We start from the raw sequence: 19,504 nt of genomic DNA on the forward strand, positions 1-19,504 counted from the left end.
CCACTGATGATCATCAAGGGCTGGAAAAGGATGACTTTCTACTTCCGTGATTCTGTCTGTATTTATTGGCTAGAATTACCTCATTGCTGTCTGAAAGCAGAACAACTAGGGATTTATGAGGGCGTATGAGAGGGATTTGCCCTTAGGCCCTTGTAGGAGCTGGCAAGATGGTCTTTGTTTTGATTTAATTTAATGTAACTTAATTTAGGAGAGCTAAGTAATTAAACATGAGGCCAAAGTACGTAAGAAAGTGGCAGTCTTTTATTGCAAATATGCACACACTCTCGGGCGAAGTTCTCTGGTCCTGGGGGGTGGGGGGGCCAGGGAAGTCGCGCCAGCGCTCTCGGGTGATGTTCTCCGGTCCACAAATGCTGGGGCCGAAGAAGTCACGCCGCCTCCTGCCAGCGGCGGACTTTTATGCCTGGGAGCTGGAAGGGGAGGAGTTTGGGGAGTGTGTGTAGGAGTGGCTTCTTGAATTTCGGTGTCCCCGGCTTGATGTCATTCTGCGCAGGCTCAGTTGATTTGGTTCTTTTCCCGGGCGCGGGAAAATCTGTGATGAAGAATCAGGAAACAACAGGGACTGCTCCATCTTGTTCACCTTCCTCCATCTTGTCCCTTTTCCCTCACCCAAACAGTCTTTGTGCCTGATGTTGAAACAGTTGGAAGGGTCAGAGCATCAAAGTGGGGACAGCAAGGACAAGCTGGGACTACCAGCAGGAGCAAGACCGTGGAGATGGACTAGAGCCCTTGTCAATCTCTCAGCTCTTTCCACCTCAATGATGTCGGTGGTCTCTAGCAAAGAATGTCCCTGGCCCAGGGGTTGGAGAAGGTGAAGGAAAATCTGGGGAGATGGAGTAGCTGCAGGCCCAGCTGCTGCCTGAGTCAATAGGAAGTTCCACAGAGAGAAGCGGGAGCTGCAGTAGCACTTAGGAGCCCTCCACTGACCTTCTGAGTGTAATATTAAGGTGCTGCTTCACTTCCACCTTCCAAATCTCTCACAAAATGTCTTTGGTGGCCCTCCTTCTTCAATTCTGCTTAGTCTTTATCTTAATCACATGAGCAGGATGCCCCATTTCTTTCTTGCTGTTGTATCAACTGGGCATTACAGCTGTATCACCAGCTCTAACAAGGATTCTTTGCACCAAGTTAACAATGCTTGAATATTATTCCTTTCTTCTCTCATTACAACAACAAAGTTTCACAATGAGGCCTTTCCTGTAGAGTCACCATTTTGTTATGAAGGGGACAGACTTGAAGTAGTAAATTATACTTTTAGTGAAAACACATTTTTCCACCAGGGTGAGGATATGTGGTTACAACACTCCCTCAAATGAATAAAAACCCAAACAAACCAAAAATGCCTGTGCCAAAGTACCAGAAAATGGATCTTTCTGCGAGTTCACTAGTGATGGTGGTAAAACCAGCAGATATAGTTCATTGCTGATGCTGAATCATATACAAGAAACACGCCATCTCCTAAAGACTATGCTGGATTTCAAGCATTCTTTCTGGTATTACAGTTGAATGTAGCAACAACAATTAAGGTAATCTAATTAGAAGCTTAGAATACTCCTTAATTTGCATCTCAGTGGTGCCTTTTGCAGAAGAAATTCCACTGTTCTCAAAGGAGGTTTCAAATCCTTGGAAAGGTGATTTATATTCATTGGTTTAATTTTGATTCTTAATCTCCTCTCGGAATAATTTCCACACTTCTGAATGTTGACTTCTATTCTGCCCTAACTAGCTCTGTGATCATACTCATAGGCTCCAGAGCCCCACCTGCCACATCTTGAAATGATAGGGTTGGACATGGATGGTTCTTAATGCTTCTAATGGCTTTAAAGATATGTGTGACTATGACAGATTAAATGACCACTTTCCCATAACCATCGGGTTTCTCTCTCCATGCTACCAGAAGACAAATTGATGGCCCCATGTGACCTATAATTAGTACTAAGCTTTTTTCTGGCTCAACTTAATATATACTTTTGTTTTCTCTTGATTATTTCTCTTATCTAGAGCTGTTTCATGCTCTTTCATTGTACTTTATGTTACTTCTGTGAACTATCTTAAATAAACTTTGGAAAACAGCAGGGTATAAATACACATTTATTCCTATTTTATAATACAGAATTAACAATACAAGATTATAATTATGAAACAACTTCCTAACCACTGGATGTAGAAACGGAAAATGGATTTCTTTTTCTTTTTTTTTTTTGAGGTGGAGTCTCATTCTGTTGCCCAGGCTGGAGTGCAGTGGCGCGATCTCGGCTGACTGCAACCTCTGTCTCCCGGGTACAAGTGATTCTCCTGCCTCAGCCCCCCAAGTAGCTGGGACTGCAGGTGCATGCCACCATGCCCAGCTAAGTTTTTGTATTTTTAGTAGAGATGGTTTCACCGTTTTAGCCAGGATGGTCTCGATCTCTTGACTTCGTGATCCGCCCGCCTCGGCCTTCCCAAGTGCTGAGATTATAGGTATGAGCCACCTCGTCCAGCCTAGAAAATGAGTTTCTATTATTTGAGGACATCAGTTAGTTGAGTTGTGTGCAGTGTGGTGGTGGAAACAGTGGAGACAGTTGAGCAGCATGTGTGCAAGCACAGACACATCAAAGAGAGAGAGGTATGTGGGGGGGGGGCGGTTCTGATCTGACCCCTCCTGTGCATAGGCCCCAGCTCTAGCCTGATTTCCTGATTTTGTACAAAGATGACAAGCTCGTTCCCAATTTCAGATCTTTGCTATTTGCTCTTCTATTTCTACTTTCCAGCTCCTTTGCCCTGACTTTCTCATGCAGCGAGACTTTCCGTCCCTTATATGTCCATTTATTCTCTAGTCTTCAAGGATCATTTCTAACCTTACCCCATGCCAATGCATGCTGGATGTCTAAATTGTAGACTTGAGTGCTTCTGTTTGTATCATCCTACACTTTTTTTTTTTTAAAGTATAGTATTTAGCATCTTAAGTCTTGCAAAAGCTAAGTTTGGTGTGACTTTACTTCTGGATGTGCTGTAATTTCTATCACAAAGAGTTGGTGCTCAATAAATCTTTCTTACTTGATCAATAGTCATAATGAAAACAATGTAAACAAAGGTATGAGCTCCAAGGGTGTAAAAATATTTTGAGAGTGGGGGGGAAGCAGAGCAATAGATGATTTAGTGGTCGTTGCCAACCCCAAGTGTTTTCACTGAAAATATGAACTCAGCCATTTAAAAGTGGCTAATAGGTTTGTTTTTGTTCTCACCTGGGTTTCTGTGACTGGCAGATACAGCATGAAATGTGAGTTCTCTGCAAACCGTAGCTAATATTGGAAATGTGTATTGTGGCTTGAAGTTAGGTATCTTACCTGAGCTCATGTATCTTTTCTCACTTGCTTCCAGCACGAGAAGGTGAGATTCCACACAGCATGATCATTACCTGTTTACCTGCCAAGGCCACCCTCTTGGTGGCTCAGTTCTCTGAGGAGAACCTGGGCTCATCACATTCACCACTGTTTCCCTGGGCAAGGCCTCCAGAGCCAGATAGTACATTATCCCTGAAATGAAATTTGAATCAAACACTTCCAGAACAAAAAAAGTTTTTATTTTTGTCCATGAACTGTTTTAACATTTTTGTTGCCAGGTAGGTGGGTATGGAAAGTAGTTTTTGAAATAGACATCAGGATCTGTGACCTTTTGCCAGCACGGTCTGATGTCTGAGCCCATGCTTAGTTTAAAGTTAAGCTTATTAATACATTATTCTCTTTATGTGGCTTTTTAAACCACGATTCTCCTTTGAGACCCAAATTATTCAAACATAGTAAAATGTAAGAAGTGGCAGTGGTCCGGTAGACATAGGTTTTGCAGCAATTCAGATCACAGAATTCCAAATACAAAAAACTCATATTTAGGATTAGAATATTGCTGTAGTTTTTTTTCAAAGTCAATATAGCACGTGTGTGTGTGTGTGGTGTGTACGCACCATGAGGTCCTGAATCAAATTTGTTCAGTCAATTGTGCTATCAAAAAGAAAAATTACAGGCTACACATTCCTAGAGCAAATATGTTTTACTAATATCATATATTTACAATTTATACTCAAACTGCTTCCCAAAGATACTAGAAGCAATTTATATTAATAACCATATATAAAAAATCCTGTTGTAGCAATGACTCTGTACCCATCAGAAAAATTATGAGCTATAAATTCCTAAAGCAAATATGTTTTACTAATATTATCATATATTTATAATTTACACTTAAACTGCTTCCCAAAGACATTCAAGCAACTTATATTAGTAAGTACATATAAAAAATTCTGCTGCAGCAGTGACTTTGTACCAGTCACTGTTCTATTTTTTACATACAGTTCTATATCTTTATATCTATGTGTTCTGTTTATGTGCATTAACTTATTTAACTGTCCCCATTTTACAGATGAGGAGACTGAGGCACAGAAAGGTTAATTAGCTTCCCCAAGGTTACACGGCTGATGAGGGGCAGAGCCAGGATCCAAACTTAGGTAGTCTAACTTCAGAGCCCAGACCCATGCCCTCTGCCAGCATACTGAATATTTTTAGAGTAAAACTGGGCAATTCAATATCATACAGAAGTGAGGAAGGAAACAGACCTACGGCATCGGCTAACATAGTTATTGTGATTAGATATTCAGTGCGAGTCTCAAAGTCTTGGCAATTAAGACATAAATGGAAACATATCAGTGAGAGAAAGTCCCTCAGTTCAAAATTACTGATGCTGAATTTATTTATTTATTTATTTATTTATTTATTTATTTATTTAGACATGGAGTCTTACTCTGTAACCCAGGTTGGAGTGCAGTGGCACGATCTTGGCTCACTGCAACCTCCGTCTTCTGGGTTCAAGTGATTCTCCTGCCTCAGCCTCCCGAGTAGCTGGGATTACAGGCACCCGCCACCACGCCCAGTTAATTTTTGTATTTTTAGTAAAGACAGGATTTCACCATGTTGATCAGACTGGTCTCGAACTCCTGACCTCAAGGGATCCTCCCACCTTGTCCTCCCAAAGTGCTGGGATTACAGGCATGAGCCACCACACCTGGCTGATACTGAATTTAAAAAGTAATATCATCATGCACATGTTTGGGGGGCGCTATAAGGCCTTGACTGGTTTCATCAGGATAGTTTAGTCAGCATGTATGTGGGGCAATGGCTGGGTGTAGACTGACCTCTGAGTCTTCCTCACAGGGGCTGGTAGTGCTGCGGAGGAAATGAGAGGGAGGGATGGGTAATGCCTTCTGGGTCAGCACGTTCAGGGCAAGGAGGGTGTTCCTTAAGGGGACACGCTTTCTGTCAGGAGCAGAGCTGGGCCTCCAAGTGAAAGGCATCTGTTGCTGTCAGGCACATTCTTGGCATTTCATTTTAGAGAAATGCCTGATGGCCAAAATACCAGCAACGTGCTTGTAAATAACAAATTCCTTGGAGTTACTGAACACATCTCATCCTCTTTTTCAAAAAAGCTTGCAATCACTCTTTTGGAGCTTACATAGATGTATTGTTTGCACATCAGGGTTTTTCCTGTCAAATATAATACATTCCTTGGTATCCTCTTGCAATGATTTTGAAACATGCAGTTATCTACCAGAGACTTAGTCCTGAATTCCGGCACCTGAGCATGCATTGTCATGCCTTGTGAGGTTCTCACTGAGTGTGCTATGGGAACAAGCAGGCAAAGGCCCCCCGAAAGCATGGCTGATGACATATGGTCAGAATCATTCATTCCTTCCACAAATATTTAACGAGGTAGTTCATGGCACATGTTAGGATCTACGCTGGGGATTCGATAATGAATCAAGCGTAATCCCTGAAGGAATAGAATGTCCTTTGGGAAAGTCTGACAGGACATACGCAACTATCGTACAGAGTGACAGGTGGTAAAATAAAATTAAAGACAGGGCGCTGTGGGCACCTATGTCAGCAGGGGGCAGAAGTGAGCAGAGAAAGATCCTTGAGGAGATGACATCCTCGCTGAGCAGTTGTTCTGAAGATGAGAGTAAGCAATGCTGTAGGAAGAGGCCATTAGGAAGAAGGGGAGGCATCAGAAAGGCGGGGACAGTGGGACAGCAGGTGCTCTGGGAAACTCTAAGCAGTTTGGAGTGGCTGTAGCACATGCAAGGGGTGAGCTGAGGGGCATGCACTGCCTGGGTCATGTAGTGCCGTGGAGCATGGTAAGAAGTTTGGACTTTCTTTTTTTGGGCAATGTGAAGCCATGGAAGAATTTTAGATAAGGGAGTAGCATCGCCATCATCACTATCTTTTTAATTGCTCCTTTGTATGACTTATGTGTTAGACAATGTTCTAGGTGTAACATACACAGTATTGCAGTTGATCCTCCCAACAATTCTCTGAGAGAGATACTATTACTATTTCCATTTTGCCAATGCAAAGATGGGCTTTAGACAGTAGAGTCTATTAGCTTGCTGAGGCTGCTAGAACAAAGTACTGCAGACTGGGCGGCTTAAACAACAACAAAATTACTATTATTTCTTCTTCTTCTTCTTCTTCTTCTTCTTCTTCTTCTTCTTCTTCTTCTTATTATTATTTGGAGACAGGGTCTTGCTCTGTCACTCAGGCTGGAGTGTAGTGGCGTGACCTCGGCTTGCTGCAACCTCCGCCTCCCAGGTTCAAGTGATTCTCTTGCCTCAGCCTCCCGAGTTGCTGGGATTACAGGCATCCGCCACCATGCCTGGCTAATTTTTTTGTATTTTTAGTAGAGACGGGGTTTCATCATGTTGGCCAGGCTGGTTTTGAACTCCTGACCTCAAGTGATCTGCCTGCCTGGGCCTCCCAAAGTGCTAGGATTACAGGCGTGAGCCACCGTGCCCGGCCCAAAAAATTATTTTCTAACAATTCTGGAGGCCAGAAGTCCAAGATCAAGGTGACAGCAGGGCTGGTTTGTCCTGGTCTCTGTCCTTGGATTGTAGATGGCTGTCTTTTTCTTGTGTCTTCACATGGTCTTCCCCCGGTATCTGTTTGTGCACCGAACTCCTTTTCTCATAAAGACACCAGTCAGATTGGATTAAGGTCTACACTAATGACTTCATTTAAACTTAACTACCTCTTTAAAGACCCCATCTCCAAATGCAGTCACAACTCAGCATAAAAGAAGAAGTAACTGTCCAAACACAGAGCTGGTAAGTGGTGGTGTGTGGAATTGAACCCAGGCATTCTGACCTGGAGCCCGAGTTCTTAACCATTATGTTATAAATCTCAAATTTGTGTTTCAGAGAGCACATTGAATGTAGAATAAGGAACACATGCTGGAAACGGTAAAGTCAAAGTGAAAAGGACAAGTGAGGAGGCTTTTGTAACAGGTCTAACTGAGAGACAATTACACTGAACTCTAACAGTAGCAAGGGGAGTGCCCACAAATAGACACCTTTAGGAGAGATTAAGGAGGTATGAGAACATGGTGATTGAGCAAGAGAGGGGAATGAAGGAATGGACGAGTTGAGAACATCTCCTAGGTTTCTGGCTTGGACACTTAGTGGATGGGAGTGCTATTTACTAGGAAGATAGGGAACTGATGCTGTTACCAAAGGCCATTCTCTGCATCGAAGCTCTTTGAAGATCTTCATGACAAACCCTGCTCTCTCTGTCCTACTTGTTGGGGCTGGTAGTAAGAATCATGGCTGGCTGATTCAAGATAGACAACAAGTATTTGCAGCTGCTCGGCCATCTAAAAAACGCATCTCTCTCCTCTTTCCAGAAAGGCTTAAGCCTTTCTTGAAATTTGTATTTTCTTCTGTTTTCCTTTAAATGTTACTTTCTGGATTTTCATACTTGGATTCATGGACCGATTTCTCTGTCTCCTGCTCTGTGAGTCAGCTCAGTGAGAATTCGAGAACTCTCCAGTTATGTGTGTCTCTGTGAGCATGTGTGTGTGCCTGTGTATGTGAGTGCTGTGTGTAGTCATAGGCTCCACCAGCTCTGTGGTCACAAGAAATTGTAATTGCATTGAATGCGGAAAGATTAAGTGCTTAGTTACGAATTAAGTTGAATAATGGCCCAGGCGTGCTGACTCACTTTGTAAGTAATCCCTTTGTAAAGCACTTCGGGAGGCCAAGGCAGGAGGATCGCTTGGGCCCGGGAGTTTAAGACCAGCCTGGGCAACATGGCGAAACCCCGTCTCTACGAAAAATAAAAAACAAAATTAGTTGCATGTGATGGTGTGTACCTGTAGTCCCAGCTACTCAGGAGGCTGAGGCAGGAGGCTTGCTTGAGTCTGGGAGGCCAAAGCTGTAATGAGCCATGATTGCAACACTGCACTCCAGCCTGGGCGACAGAGAGAGAGCTTACCTCAAAAAAATAAATAAATACATAAATAAAATAAGAAGAAAAAAGAAAAAATGGCAATGCCTTTTTTTGCTTTGGGTCTTTCTTCAAAGAAAGTTATAATAGGTGTGACATGGGCATCCGTTATAGTACTGGCTCCTGGGTCATTTGTTCCAATGGAAAAAGAAAACCTTTTTGGAAAGAGTGCCATAGCATTTCTGGCCACTAGCAACTCCAGCAGGAAAAACAAGCTAGAATTTCTCTCAGAGTTATGCTAACAGCAGCGATGGCAAGACCTGGAATTGGTATGACATATTAGAGTTTACACAGTGCTTTCATGCACATTATTTTATTTAATCCCCAGAAAAACCTCCACTTTTCACCTGGCCAGCTCCTTCATATTTTTACCTGCTTCGGTTTTTTTTTTCAGCTTCTTGATTCTTTTTATAGGATTGAATTACAATTTACACTTGTTTGTCTTTCTCCCCAACTGAGAATGGGCGTTCCCTGAGGGGAGGCACATGTCTTCTTACTCACTCTTTTATTCCCAGCAACTCTGCTGAGGATGTTTGAGGAGAGATGGAGGCAGTGCAAACTAAATCTTCATCTATTTTTTGTTTTAATTTTAGAGGGTAGAGAACAAGCTTGAATTTATTCATTCTACAAGTGGTATCAGCTACTTTATACAACACACCATGGTAGGAGTTCCAGAGATGCTCAGAACTGAATAAAGTTGTCGTTATCCTTAGATGTACAATCTAGGGGGGTCAAGATGAGGTTACAACTTGGGTGAAAGTATCAGTTTTCCCAAGACAGACTTGTTTTATGCGTACTGTCCTTCCTTGTTTTTCTTTTCTGATCTTTAAAATTCAATACTGTGGTTCATAAATCAAAAAATAGAGATATAAATTCATATTCATAGTTATGGGGTATTAAAAACAGAAATTGTTAAAAGAATAATGTATGAGTAATAAGATGGGGCATAAAGATGGCATAAATATTAACTTTCAATATTTTTCTGAATATGTTTACTTTTTTTTTTTTGAGACAGGGTCTCACTCTGTTGTCCAGGCTGGAGTGCAGTGGCGCGATCTCAGCTGACTGCAACCTCTGCCTCCCAGGTTCAAGCAGTTCTCATGCCTCAGCCTCCCAAGTAGCTGGGACTACATGTGCATACCACCACACCTGGCTAATTTTTGTATTTTTATAGGCATGGGGTTTTACGATGTTGGCCAGGCTGGTCTTGAACCCCTGGCCTCAAGTGATCCACCAGCCTCAGGCTCCCAAAGTGCTGGGATTATAGGCATGAGCCACTGTGCCTGGCCATGTTTAAATTTTATACTTAGAAAATGTGAAGAAAAGTTTAAGTGAACAAAGGGAAAGAAATTAGATATGCTAGACCCAACTGAAAAATACAGTAATTCCTTCTGACAACCTGCTTATTTCTGTTATCACCAATGACATATTTTAATGAAAACTGAGGTTAACCATGTAATATCTAATCATGACTGTGTTTAGGTTCATATAAGGACAGACTGGCACAATTATACAATTAACCACTGTGAAGGAAAAATGAGGCATTATTTTCTTCATTTTACATGTGAACAAACCAACAGCCAGAAAGATCAGATGTCTCTGATAATTATTTATTCATTTGTCTGTTCATTACACAACACTTACTGGGTGCCTATTAAGTGTCAGACACTGAAAGGGCACTGGAGCTGGAAAGAGGAATGAAATCCAGTCTATGCTTTCTGAAAGCCCATAGTTCAATAGAAGAAATGAAGACATGCAGAGATGATGGTGACATGGCTGGAGGAGTCCCTACTGGATGGACAACTAACTATACCAGGCAGGGTCAGGGTAGGAGGTTCAAGAATGGCTTCCTGGAGAAGAAGAGGCCTGGGGTAGGTAGAACTGTTAGTCCCAGTGTCAGCGAGAAAGGTGCTGTTAGAGCTAGCGGTGAACTCCTTACCCAGTCTAGATCAGGACTCAGCAACTTAGGGTCCCTAAGCCAAATGTGACCTACCACTGTTTTTGTAAATTTAAATTTTTCTTTAAATTTATTGAGATGAAACATATATAACATAAAATTAACCATTTCAGAGTGAACAACTCAGTGACAATTAGTACATTCACAACATCTTTCAATCACCACCTCTATTGAGTTTCAAAACATTTTCATTGTCCCGAAAGGAACCCCCTGAACTGTTAAGTGGTTACTCTCCATTCCCCTCTATCCCCAGCCCCTCTTAGCCACCAATCTACTTTTTATCTCTATGGATTTCACCTATTCTGTGTATTTCATATCAATAGAAGCACACACCATGTGATCTTTTGTGCATGGCCCATTTCAAGTAGCATAATGTCTTTGAGGTTATTCGTGTCATAGTATGAGTGAGTACTTCACTGCTTTTTCATAACTGAATAATATTTCATTACAGGTACATGCCACAATTTGTTTATCCATTCTTTTGTTGATGGGCATTCGAGTTTATTTCCACCCCTTTTCCATTGTAAATAGTGTTGCTATGAACACTATTTGCTATTTATTTGAGACCCCGTTTTCAGTTATTTTGAGTGTATATCTAGTGGTGGAAATGCTGAGTTGTATGTTCAGCTTGTAGAGGAACTGTCAAACTGTTTCCCACTGCAGCTGCACCATTTTACATTCCTACAAACAATTGGTGTGATTATAGCTCAAGGCAGCCTCCAACTGGGCTCAAATGATTCTCCTGCCTCAGTCTCCTAAGTAGCTAGGACTACAGGCACATGCCACCATATGGGCTCAGCTTAAATATATATATATTTAGAGGCAGGGTCTGGCTATATTGCTCAGGTTGACCTCAAACTCTGGGTCTCAAGCGATCTTCCTCAGCCTCCTGAGTAGCTAGGACTAGGCATGCAGCACCACACCTGGCTTCCCCCTTATTACAAATTATAACCATCCTAGTGGGTGTGAAGTGGTGTCTCAGTGTGATTTTGATTTGCATTTCCCTAATGACTAATGAGATTGAGCATCTTTTCATGTGCTTATTGGTCATTTGTACATTTTCTTTGAAGAAATATCTATTCAAGTCTTTGTCCATTTTTTATTTGGGTTGTCTTTTTGTTGTTTAGTTGAAAGAGTTCTTTATATATTCTGGATATTAGGTCCTTGCTAGCCTCATAGAATGAGTTAGGAAGTGTTCACCCCTTTTCTCTTTTTTTAGATGAGTTTGAGAAGGGTTGGTATTAATTCTTCTTTTAATGTCTGCCCTCCATTTCTATGAATAGAATTTTACGAGACATAGCTGCATTCACTGATTTCCATATTATCCATGGCTGCTTTTTACTGCTGTCAGTGGCAGGGTGAGTTGTTGCAACAGAGAGTGTGTGGTCTGCGAAGCCAAAAACAATTCCTATCTGTTCCTTCACAAAAAAAAGTTTGCTAAATCTGGTTTTCTGCTCATATGATTCTCTTACATGGAAAACTAAGAAATATCCCTTTTTGGAGCAAAATAGTCATAATAATTCAAACATTGCAGGAGGTCATTTAGTCATGCAAGTGCTGTTTCACAGGTACATTTCTGTATTTTGGACACTGGACTGAAGAGGGACTTTCACTTGTCACCCTAAGAAATAACGCCGATTAGGATGTTGACAGTGGGGAAAGATAGATATGAATTGGATACAGGATATAAAAGTAAGGGAGAGAACATTTCTGACCTGTGCAGTGAAGGAGACAAGGACGTTTCCTCACTTAACTAGGAAAGACAGAGGAGAGCCACCTGGTAGGGAAATGATACAACAGGTCAACTATGTCGTAGTATAAATGAGTACTTCATTCCCTTTCTGCAAGCGAATAATATTTCAGTGTATGTATGTGCTGCAGTTTGTTTATCCACTCTTTTGTTGGGAATATATCTAGTGGTGGAATTGCTGGGTTGTAAGTTTAACTTTTTGGGGAACCACCAAATTGTTTTCCACAGAAGCGGCACCATTTTACACCCCTACCAGCAATGTACAAAGCTTCCAATTTTTCTACATCTTTGCCAGCACTCTTATTCCCTCTATTTTGAAGTTATAACCGTCCTTGTGGGTATGAATTTTTGTGGTGTCTTCAAGTTTTGATAGGCTGAGTTTGGGGTTATTTAATTAATTAATTTTTGAGGTGGAGTTTTTGCTCGGTTGCCCAGGCTGGAGTACAATGGCGCCATCTTGGCTCACTGCAACCTCTGCCTCCTGGGTTCAAGTGATTCTCCTGCCTCAGTCTCCCAAGTACATGGGACTACAGGTGCCCGCCACCAAGCCTGGCTAATTTTTGTATTTTTAAAGAGATGAGGTTTCACCATGTCGGCTAGGCTGGTCTCAGGTGATCCACCCACCTTGGCCTCCCAAAGTGCTAGGACTACAGACATGAGCCTCCACGCTGTGCCCAGCCTGGGGTAACTTTTAAACATTTAAACAGAAGTGGCATGACGAGGCGACAGATCACCCCTAAAAATTAGTCCTCGCCTCTCAGTAATAAATGTATCAAGGCAGACTCTCAGACCTTCTGACTTCCAGAGGCATTTGCTACCTAACTGGGCCCTTCTAAAAGATGGGATGAGGCCGGCATCTCCCCACACCCTTAACCCTGTCTTAGAGGCCTCTCCTGTCAGCTCCTGAAGTTTTCACATGGTTTCCCTTAGGAGGCACATCAAGTCCTCTCACAAATTGCGTCTCCGGTGTTTTAAAGTCTGAGGTGCCTAAGCCGATTATGTTTTCCCTAACTCTCACTAAACACACAAGTACAACTACCCAACTTCCATTGTTCACACTAAACTGGAAGCTTTCTAATATGTTATACAAAAAAAGTGTTTGCCTATGTAAAAAATACATATATATAAAATCTGGGGCAAGGAATGAATCAAGATGAAGAAGTCAAGCATGGAGAGATGGTAGTAGAAAGACTAGTTGTGAGTGTGGATTCCATTCAAATATACATCTAAGAAGAAATGAATGGGGGAATTACGATTTATGTAAAGGTCACAAACTCTGACGAAATAGAAATAATATAAAGCAACAAAAATTGGGAGGGAGATTGGAGGTGGGAGGAAGTAAAAGAGAGTCTCATCTTTTTTTTTTGAAACAGAGTCTCACTTTGTCACTCAGGCTAGAGTGCAGTGGCACAATCTTTACTCACTGCAACCTCACCTCCCAGGTTCAAGCAATTCTCCTGCCTCAGCCTCCTGAGTAGCTGGGATTACAGGTGCCCACCACCATGCCTGGCTAATTTTTGTAGTTTTAGTAGGAACAGCATTTCACCATGTTGGCCAGGCTGGTCTTGAACTCCTGACCTCAAGTGATCCACCCTCCTCAGCCTCCCAAAGTGATGGGATTACAGGTGTGACCACCATGCCCAACCTGGGTGTCATCTTTTTTAGTGGGGAATCAATTCAAACTTTTAAAAATAAAATATGTATTTTTTAAAACTGGCAGCCACAGATGATGACTCCAGGCTGCGAATTACTTAATTTCTTTCTGGATCTCAGATGGCAAAGAAACACTTATCTGAAATTCTGCAGTTTCCTCACTTTTACTTCAGTTTCTTTTATCTTTGTAAATGCACATAAAATAAGATCAAGTATTTTTAAAGAATAACTATTATATAATTTTATTCTAATGAAATCATTTTTGTATCTATCTTTATCTGTTTATAGATCTCTCTCTCAAATCTTACTTATATTAATTCTTCTGTGTGTTGGTTTGGAGAGATTCTGTAAAAATAATATTCGTAGACTCTTACCATTGCTTATTTCTGGGTGTCACGATTCGAAGTGAGTTGTTTCTTTCTTGGAACTTTGTGGATTGCTGAGTTTTTATGCTTTTGTACACGTGTAGGTATTACTTAAGAAGATAAACTTAGCCGATACTTTCCCATAAATTCACTTTATAAAGGTTAGTTATTTTAAAGGTTATATGTAAAATTCCTAAATATATTTGGAATTTTACTTAACATCATATTATGAAGACCATGTTACTACTTCCCACTATTCATTTGAAAGGAAGATTTTTTTTTAAGATTCTTATATTTTTACAAACACTGCTGAGCTCAGAAAACATTTAAACTTGCAGGTCACATTTGCCTAATTAGAAGTGTGAGCCTTTTTCTTAAGTTTCATAGTCTCTCTTTAATAACTGTATTGGATTTATATTTCTAATACAGAATCCTACTCCAAAGGGAGGAACATCACACCACTGGTTTTATTGGTCTTGGAGAACAGTAAGACCATTGAAAATATTCAGAGGAACAGAAAAATCAGCACATGTTGTATGTGATACCTGGATCTGTTGTAAAAGAAGAAAAACAAATTGGAAATTAAATATAAACTATTGAGATAACAAGAGCTCTGGTTGAATTCCTAATAACTAGGAAATTTGTTTGGGCCTGGCATGTGAGATTTAACATATTTCTTTATGACCAAGTTTACATTTGAATGGAAAGGAACCATTTTCAGAAATTACTTGAAGTTTTAATTAATGCATTTTCAGCTTCCCTGGCAGAAGTTTTAATCTCTCTCTTTCTTTCATCCTTGTATAATTTCCTTTCTTTCCTGCTCCCTCCCTCCCTTTCTCTGTCTTCCTCATCTTTCCCCCTTCCACCCCACCCTCCCTCTCTCCTTTTTTTTTTCTTGCATTCTTTTTCTAAATGTAGTTTAAGGCCTATTTACTTAGGCCTCGTTTCCAGACCTTGACAGATGCGAGCTGTGCCCTAACACCATGCGTCCAAGTCAAGCCTCAATGTGCTCTAACCCCAGTGTTTATGCTGCCTATTAAAGGCATCACTTTTTGGAAATATATAGGGAGTTAAATGATCTCTGACAGCTGTGAACGGCAGAAAAAAAGGACTCTATTGTTCAAAGAGCTGCCTTTAATATTGAGAAGCCCTTGCTAAACACTGCAGTCTGCAGTATGGCAAATGTTAATTGGCTGTAAACTTAACAAGAGCTGGTTTTCCTCCGTTCCCTCAACCTCCCCCAGTTCATTTTCTCCCCATTGCCTCTTCCAAGGTTCTAGTTTCTAGTATTCTACTTCCCTTAGCCTTGTAAACTCACCTCTCTTAGATACCCTCTAAGATTTTTGGGAGTGCTATTTTCTCATAGTACTTTTTTTCTTTTTGAAAGTAAATAGTGTACAACCAGACTCATTAGAGGCAAAAGTTCAGAACCTTTCAATGTCCGGTCTGTGGAAGTCCTTGGTGTTCCTGATGGCCTCCTGGACACTTCTGCTTTTGTAAGCCATGTGAGGTTAGTTTCCTTTCAGAGTTTCTCCAGTTATTTTCAAGAGCAAACTTTATTTTATTATTTATTTATTTATTTATTTATTTATTTATTTATTTATCTGAGAAGGAGTCTCCCCCTATCGCCCAGATTGCAGTGCACTGGTGCGATCTCGGCTCACTACAACCTCTGCCTCCCAGGTTCAAGCGATTCTCCTGCCTCAGGCTACCAAGTAGCTGGGACTACAGGTACCCACCACCATGCCCAGCTAATTTTTGTAATTTTTAGTAGGACGGGGTTTCACCATGTTGGCCAGGATGGCCTCGATCTCTTAACCTTGTGATCTGCCTGCCTCAGTCTCCTAAAGTGCTGGGATTACAGGTGTGAGAACAGCAAACTTTATTTATCCCTGGGCATTTTGTGACTAATAAGCAAGGGTAATAAGAACAGTGTATGATTGTTTAAGTCTTTCAGAATGGAGGGGATCCCCATAACCTTTGGTGGCCTCTTCCTATCGCTAATATTCTTCCTAATCTCTTCCATGAGCCCAATCCAACGTGTCTATTAGGCCCAACTCAAGTTCCACTTTTGTTTTATGACCAACGTTTGTAGTGCCTATCATCATAACACAATATGAGTATTCTCACATATTGTGTTAGTTTATATATATGTATTTGCCAGAATTTAGATTTCATGTAACTTGACTATTTTAAAAGATAAGATTCACTGAGGATGTTACTAATATGGCTGAATATTTGCAGCTCATACATAAGCTTACAAATCTGAGAGCGTGTGTTGATTTTGACTGCCTCATTTTTTGCCTTCATCTTTTGAGTCTGCACCATACAATGTAATGCCTAGATAAACACTTTGAATGGCCTGTTGACCTGGGCACTGCCAGGTACACATTTTCAGTTCATTAGTTTGGTTTCCTTCCGAGGTTGTAAGCTTCTTATGAATTGAACATCACTTTATCATCCCTCTACCTCCATAACCAATTCAGAGCTGAGCACTTTGCCGGTGTTCAGTGAATGTTTTGAGTGATAAAAATAGACATTTTTAAAGCTGGAGGAGGTCTTAGGAATCAACAACCACTCTTTCACTTTGTATTTAATTAGTTTTTTTTCTTTGTTCTTTAATTACTTTTTGGTTGTACGCGAATAGCAATTTTTTAAATTTTGACTTACATAAAATGTCTTTAAAAATTAATACATGTTTGATTACCTGAAAAAAATGTTCTACTCATTGTCTAAGTCTCAACTGACAAACTTCACCCTTGGTGAAGGCTTTCCTGACTTACCCTCATCTTTTCAGTCGGCCATGAGACCCTATAGTATCACTCATTATGGGTTATATGATTTTATATGTTAATTGTTGGACTCTCTTCTAGACTGTAAGCTCCTCAAGGAAAGATACCATGTTATTTCATTTTGTAAGCTAAACATTCAGGCCTTCAACAAAATGCATAGTTGGTCAAACAATTCTCAAGGAACCCTTTCCCTGTGCTCAGCATAATCTTGTTATTTCCTTATTGTGCTATGCATCTTTTAATATTGATTTGTAGGAATTCTTTAAATATTAAGGATTTAATCTTATGTTGACTTTGCAAATATTTTCTCCTAGGCTGTGAACTCTCTTTTAATTTTCGTCTATGTGTTTTAAACTTTTGTGTAGTCATTGTGTCCCTCTCTTCTCACAAAAAGACCTTTATGATTTGTAAGTGTAATATCACGTTTAGTGAGACCTGTGGGAGGGGCTCTGGCACTGCGTCTGAGTGACCTTTAATCCATGTGTTCCACAAGTATTTGGGCGCCGGCTACGTGCCCAGCACCAGGACAAATGCTGAGTAGACACAGTGTCTCCCCTCAGAAAGCATAGAGTATATTGTGAGAGATAGTCACTCAAAACCGTTTATAGTCTAGAAGGTTCTATGCTGTTAAAATAAGGAAAGCTGGGCCTGGTGGCTCACTCCATGAATCCCAGCACTTTTGGAGGTTGAGGTGGGCGGATCACCTGAGGTCGGGAGTTCGAGACCTGCTGACCAATGTGGAGAAACCCTGCCTCTACTAAAAATACAAAATTAACCAGATGTGGTGGCATATGCTTGTAATCTCAGCTACTTGGGAGGCTGAGGCAGGAGAATCGCTTGAACACAGGAGGCAGAGGTTGCGGTGAGCCAAGATCGCACCATTGCACTCCAGCCTGGTCAACAAGAGTGAACTCCATCTCAAAAAAAAAAAAAAAAAAAAAAAAGAAGAATAAGGATAGAGTGCTGCTGAGGGAAGATTTAGCAAGGCATATTACAAAGCCCTCACTTGTTTGGGTGAGGATGTAGTTAACTGGAAGAATTCCCATGTGAATGACATTCTAAGCTGAGTCCAGAGGGACATAATGGATCTGGAAAGAAAGATGTTGCTGGCCTCTCAGAATGTCTCTATTTAGTGGGTCTTAATTTGTCATTCCACTTTATCAGACTGAGAGGCACCTGGCAGGTATTGGGATATTCCCAAGCGCTGGGATTCAACTCCTGTGTTACAGGCAACTCCAGGTTAAGCTGTGCTCAGGTCTGCATTTCATTCCCAATCCTGTCATTTATGGCCTGACTTCCTCATTGTTTAACCTCTTTAGCCCCAGTTTCCAAATCTGAAAAACTGGACAAGATACAAATAGTTGTCTCACGTAATAGGAAAGATTAAACTATCTAATGAATGAAAAGCTGCTTGCATGCTCTGGTTTCATGCTCAATAAAATCTTGATTCTCCATTTCCCCCTTGAACTTTGCCTTGTGTACAGCACATTTTATTCTGGTCACTTAAAGAACTCCTTCTTATATAAAAAATATGCCTGGGGGTGGTGGCTCACACCTATAAACCCAGCACTTTGGGAGGCCGAGGCAGGCGAATTACAAGGTCAGGAGTTCGAGACCAGGCTGACCAACATGGTGAAACCCCGTGTCTACTAAAAATACAAAAAATTAGCTGGGTGTGGTGGTGGGCACCTGTAATCCCAGTTAGTTGGGAGGCTGAGGCAGGAGAAACACTGGAACCTGGGAGGCAGAAGTTGCAGTGAGCCGAGATCACGCCACTGCACTCCACTCCAGCCTGGGTGACAGAGCAAGGCTGTCTCAAAAAATAAATAAATAAGAAAATGTGGCAGATATACACCATGGAATACTATGCAGTCATAAAAAAGGATGAGTTCATGTCTTTTGTAGGGACATGGGTGCAGTTAGAAACCATCATTCTCAGCAAACTTTCGCAAGAACAGAAAACTAAACACTGCATGTTCTCACTCATAGGTGGGAATTGAACAATGAGATCACTTGGACATGGGAAGGGAAACATCACACACCGGGGCCTATTATGGGGAGGGGGGAGAGGGGAGGGATGGCATTGGGAGTTATAGCTGATGTAAATGACGAGTTGATGGGTGCTGATGAGTTGATGGGTGCAGCACACCAACATGGCACATGTATACATATATAACCAACCTGCACGTTGTGCACACGTACCCTAGAACTTAAAGTATAATAAACAAACAAATAAATATATAAATAAATAAGTTTGTTTATTTATTTAAACTCACATTTAAAGTGAGTTTATTTAAAAATGATCTCTAAACTGTCATTGATGGGTTATGTTGAAAGTATTTATAGATTAAAAAATTTAGAGTGCTATTTCTCACAAATATGAAATATGGCATTAACTATTCAAAAAAAGACGAAAAGTTAATATTTCTTCTCTAGGTGAAACCAGCTCCTCCCCTCCTCTTTATTTATTACATTCTGCTTCTAAGCAGTACTTTCATTTGAAAAATTCATGCAAGTTACTGCAGAGCCTTTTATAAATCTTGTGCATGCACGCTTGCGCACACGTGTACACTTGGCAATTGAGCTAGAATGATTTACTGGGAAATTGATGTGTTTTGTTCTGTCACTTGCCTTCCCCAATTGAAAAAGAAACTGACAGGTTC

Source organism: Macaca fascicularis, chromosome 15 (genome assembly GCF_037993035.2).
Source record: "Macaca fascicularis isolate 582-1 chromosome 15, T2T-MFA8v1.1".
NCBI lineage: Eukaryota > Metazoa > Chordata > Mammalia > Primates > Cercopithecidae > Macaca > Macaca fascicularis.